The sequence below is a fragment of the Lipotes vexillifer genome, unplaced genomic scaffold, assembly GCF_000442215.2.
Source record: "Lipotes vexillifer unplaced genomic scaffold, Lipotes_vexillifer_v1.1 scaffold697, whole genome shotgun sequence".
Taxonomy (NCBI): Eukaryota; Metazoa; Chordata; class Mammalia; order Artiodactyla; family Lipotidae; genus Lipotes; species Lipotes vexillifer.
This window is the reverse complement of record NW_006779498.1, coordinates 317,633-323,073: the sequence shown is the minus strand read 5'-3', so window position 1 is coordinate 323,073 and position 5,441 is coordinate 317,633.

Genomic DNA, 5,441 nt, shown 5'->3' with positions numbered 1-5,441 from the left:
ACCCAACACCAGCAGCCCCTACCTCCAGACTTCTCATTATGAGAAGAAAATAAACTTACATGTTGATGCCACTGTCCTCAAGGTCTGTGTTAATAACAGCTGTTCATAATCCCCCTGAAATATCTTTCCTACTATTCCATCTCATTCCATTTTTTTTTACAGAAATCATCAGAATGTATAATAATACCTTACTTGTGTGTTTAGCTATTTAGTGTCTGCTTCCTCCGCTAAACTATAATTTCCGTGAGGGCAGGGCCTGTGTCTGCTTTCTTCATAGCACAGGACCTGGTGCAGAGTAGGTGCTCAATAAATATTTATTGAATGAATGAATGTATAAATGAATGAATGAACAAGGCCTCTCCTAGTAAGGTCCCAGGCTCATTATAAGACAAAGACCACAGTTTTCATTTCTCTTATCTCTAGCCCAGCCCTGGGCCCCAAGTGAATGTTCCTGGAATCCTGATTAAGTAGAATGGAATACAAAGAAGTGAAAATACCTGGGCTCCAGTCAGCCCTGTGGCTTGCTGACAGTGGGTGCTGAATAAAGGTTTGTTGAGTGACTGGGGAACAGCCTGGCCCTCTGGAGAAGGACGAGGATGTTGTGAGATGGCATTTCAGCTGGGATATGAGGCCCTGAGAGTCCAGTGTCTGCCAAACCTCCAACCAGCCATCAGATTTACAGGGTAGCAGACGCCAACTCTGAGCACCATCAGGCTGTGCCTATTTTAAATTCCTGGGAGTCGAGGCTCAGAGAGGGGCAGGGACTTGGTCACCCGGGAAGTTGGCAGAGCCTGGATTAGACCATGCAGCTCCCAATTCAGCTCTTCCTCCTGTTCGTGTTCTCACCTCTGCACCCTGCTGCCTTCTAGGTGAGGAGACCAAGGGAAAGGAGGCCTGCATGCCTAGGGCTTCCCAAGGGAACATCAGCTGCAAGCGTTCAACCTTCCCACTTCACAGATGCCGTCACTGAGGTGCCGTGAGGCTGCGGGTCCTGCGCCAGAGTTTGCAGGGGTTGGAAACTGCGACCAGGTGACCCCAGTGCAGAGCTTTCTCCAGTCACATCCTGTCTCTTGACCCTGCTATAGGGAATCTCACCTCTCCAAGCTGGGGGCGGATCGTGCGTTCCCACTGGGATTCTCAAGCTCCAGCCTTGAGGCTGGCAGGTTTAGGACTTACTGTTCACACTTGATCCACCAGTTTAAGGTACCTGAGAAACTTGCTTGGTTGACCATGCCTGTCCTTCATGTGGAGAAAGGAGAAGCTGAAAGTGTCTCAAGGTCTAGTCCAGGGTCACAGAGCAACCAACCTTTGTGGAACCATGTCTCTCTTGGCCAGTGTTCAGCCACCTGCAGTTCAGCAATGATCTCCAGCAGGGCAGGCAGAGGAGTGGACACTCGGCCCTGGAGACAGAAAATGATGCATGTTAGTGAGTCCAAGGTCAAGGGCGCCTCCTTTCACAAACGCAGCCAGTGCCTTGCACTCACATAGCCGTTCTCAAACTTTTTGGTCTCAAGATTCTCTTTATACTCTTAAAAATGACTGAACCCCAAAGATTTTTGTTTATGGTGGTTATGTCTATCAATGTTTACCGTATCAGAAATAGAAATTGAGACATATAATAAATATTAAATTATGTAAAAATAATGATAAGCACTCTAACATAAATCTATATTATGAAAAATAACCATATTTTAGAAAATAATTAGGGTGAAGAGTAGCACTGTTTTACATTTTTCCAAATCTCTTTAATGTCTGGCTTAATAGAGGGCAGCTGGATTCTCACAACTGCATCTGTGTTCAATCTGCTATGAAATAACGTGACACATAGCCTCTGGAAAACTCCACTGTACACTCATGAGAGAAAGAGAGTAAAAAAGGTCTTACTTAGTCTTACAATGAAAACAGTTTTGACCTCATGGATCCTCTGAAAGGGTCTTCAGGGGTCACTGGACCATACTTTGTGAACCACTGGTCTGCACGCTTGATTTAATCTTCACAGCAACTCTATGAGGTGGATCTGGTTGTCATTCCTATTTTATAGAGGCCCAAGGTGAGGCTCAGTGAGGTTGTGAGGCTTGCCCAAAGACACATAGCCAGTGAACAGCAGTGACAGGATTTGAACCCAAGACCATCAATTCTGGGGAACTGTGTCTTTAACAGCAAAACTGTACTCCAGACCCTGGCTGATGGACAGATGTTGTAGGAGGGGTGGTATCAGGAAGGAGCCAGAGGTTCTGGGATGCCATTAAGTGGGGAGGGAGATGTAGTGTGGTGGTTACGAGCATGGGCTCAGGAATGGTCTGCCTGGACCCATGTCCTGGCTCTGCCCTGTACATGCTGTGTGACTTGTGGCAAAGCACTCAACTTCTCTGAGTATCAGATACTCCTTCTGTAAAATGTGATAATAGATATTTACATCATGGGGTCATTGGGAAGATTAAATATTAAGTCACATAAACTATTACAGTACTCAATAAATGTTACATATAGTGTATACATCTTTCAGTTGCTATAAATTTGAGAACAGGGTTTCACTGAAGCTGGAGAGAGGACCCACCTATAGCATGGGTCCTGAACGCAGGGGCCAGGGGAGTGAGGAGATGGGTGGCCTGGAGCACGAAGGAGAGCCTCGAGACTAGGAAAGTGGTGCTCTCAAGTGCTGGGCATCCCCTGATGCTGACTACATGGATTTCAGGTGCCCAAGCCAGCAGTGAAATATGCTGTGACAGGAGGGCCACCCTTGCCTGCTCCAGGGGACAGGGGCCAAATCTCTTGCTCGGTTCACCATCCTGGCCACTGGGGACTGGGATCAGGCCACCAGTTTCCAGCCCAGAAAAGCCCCCGTACCACCTGCCTCTCCTGACCTCCTTCAGGGAGTGAAGCCACAAGCTCTAGTTCCCTCTTCTGTACGCCCAACTCTAGAAAATATTCTAGAACCACACTGCCAAAGGATCCTGAGAGCCATCTTGCCCACCTGTCCCCTTTCCTTTTTTGTAGAGGAAGAACCTGAGTCCCAGGGACGGAAAGGGACCACCCACATCATACAGCAAGTTGGGGATAGAAGGCCCAGGCCACCTGGTGTCTGACTCAAGTTGTACCGTGGTGACATATGCCACCTTTCTTGCTCAGCAGGTACTCAAGACCAATGTGCCTCTGAGGGTGGTGGCTCTGGAGCTCCCCTGCCTAGTGCAAGTCTCAACTTTGCCACTTTCTGGCATGTGACCTCATGCAAGATGCTTAACCTCTCTGTGCCTCAGTGTCTTTATCTATAGAATGGGAATAATAATTTCACCTCCTTCAATTGGGTATTGCGTGGATTAAAGTGAGCTGATCCATGCAAAGCACTTAGGACACTGCCTAGCATTCAGTACCGGCAGTTAACACTGTGACACCATCACCACCACCATCACCACTATCATCATTGTCATCGTTGAGGTTCTGAACACCGTTAGGGGATACGCTGCGGCTGTTCCTTACAGAGTGCCCACCCTGCTTTGTGCAAAGCCCTGGGGAGTGGTGGGTCAAGGCAGAGGTAGGTTCTGGCCTCTGCATAGAAACTGATCCACAGGCTGATTTTAGGCACATTGTCTGCCATGTCTGGGCCTCTGGGTCTCCAGCTGGAACAAAGAGTTCTATTTAAAAACATTTTTTCGGGCTTCCCTGGTGGCGCAGTGGTTGAGGATCTGCCTGCCAATGCAGGGGACACGGGTTCGAGCCCTGGTCTGGGAAGATCCCACATGCCACGGAGCAACTAGGCCTGTGAGCCACAACTACTGAGCCTGCACATCTGGAGCCGGGGCTCCGCAACAAGAGAGGCCGCGACAGTGAGAGGCCCGCGCACCGCGATGAAGAGCGGCCCCCACTCGCCGCAACTAGAGAAAGCCCTCGTGCAGAAACGAAGGCCCAACACAGCCAAAAATAAATAAATAAATAAATTTAAAAAAAAAACAGAAAAAAACATTTTTTCTGGGTATTATACCTCTAGCTTCATGATGTTCCCCTGGCAATAATGACCATAGAGACTTGTAAGGCTGCTCCCTATGGTATCATTTATAAGGTAACAGTAAACACCTGGAAACAATCTTAATGTCCTTCCTCATTGCAGCTTTAAAAATAAGAGATTAATAGCCTCAAAGAGAAATAATCCAAATGTTCATCAACAGGTGAAGGGAATCCCAAACTGGCACATCCAAGCGATGGAACACTCTGCTGCAATGAAAAGCAATGAACCCAGAACACAACAACACAGGTGAATCTCAGTGAGGAAGCCTTGCCCCAAAGAGTGCCTGCTGTATAATCCACTCAAATGAAATTCTGGAAAAGGGAAATCTAACTGTAGGGACAGGAACTAGTTTAGTGGTTATCTGGGTCTGGATATGGGGACAAGAGGTTGGTTACAAAGGAGCATGAGGGAATTCTGGGGGTGATAGAAATGTTCTTTTTTTTGGGGAGAGGGGGCTGTACCACACGGCATGTGGGGTCTTAGTTCCCTGCACCCCCTGCATTGGAAGTGCGGATTCTTAACCACTGGATCGCCACGGAAGTCCCTTTTTTTTTCTTTTTTTTAAAGAAATGTTCTAGATCTTGATGATGGTATAATTTTTGAAACTCATTGGACTGTACTCTTAAAATGGGTGCATTTTACCGTATGTAAATTATACCACAATAAAGTGGGTTAAAAAATAAATGATGGGGGGCTTCCCTGGTGGCACAGTGGTTGAGAGTCCACCTGCCGATGCAGGGGACACGGGTTCGTGCCCCGGTCCGGGAAGATACCACATGCCGCGGAGCGGCTGGGCCCGTGAGCCATGGCCGCTGAGGCTGCGCGTCCGGAGCCTGTGCTCCGCAACGGGAGAGGCCACGGTGAGAGGCCCGCGTAACGCAAAAAATGAATGAATGAATGAATGAATGAATGAATGATGGGGCTTCCCTGGTGGCACAGTGGTTGAGAGTCCTCCTGCCGATGCAGGGGACACGGGTTCGTGCCCCGGTCTGGGAGGATCCCACATGCCACGGAGCGGCTGGGCCGCCGGAGCCTGTGCTCCGCAACGGGAGAGGCCACGGTGAGAGGCCCGCGTAACGCAAAAAATGAATGAATGAATGAATGAGTGAATGAATGATGGGGCTTCCCTGGTGGCACAGTGGTTGAGAGTCCTCCTGCCGATGCAGGGGACACGGGTTCGTGCCCCGGTCTGGGAGGATCCCACATGCCACGGAGCGGCTGGGCCCATGGGCCATGGCCGCTGAGCCTGCGCGTCCGGAGCCTGTGCTCCGCAATGGGAGACGCCACAGCAGTGAGAGGCCCGCGTACCACAAAAATAAATTAAATAAATAAATAAATAAATGATGTCAGAAAAGGAGACTTTGAATTTGTCAAAAGGAGTGGGCTACATCTTTGGCACCAATATGGGAAGATGTCCATGTTGTGTTGTCAAATGAAA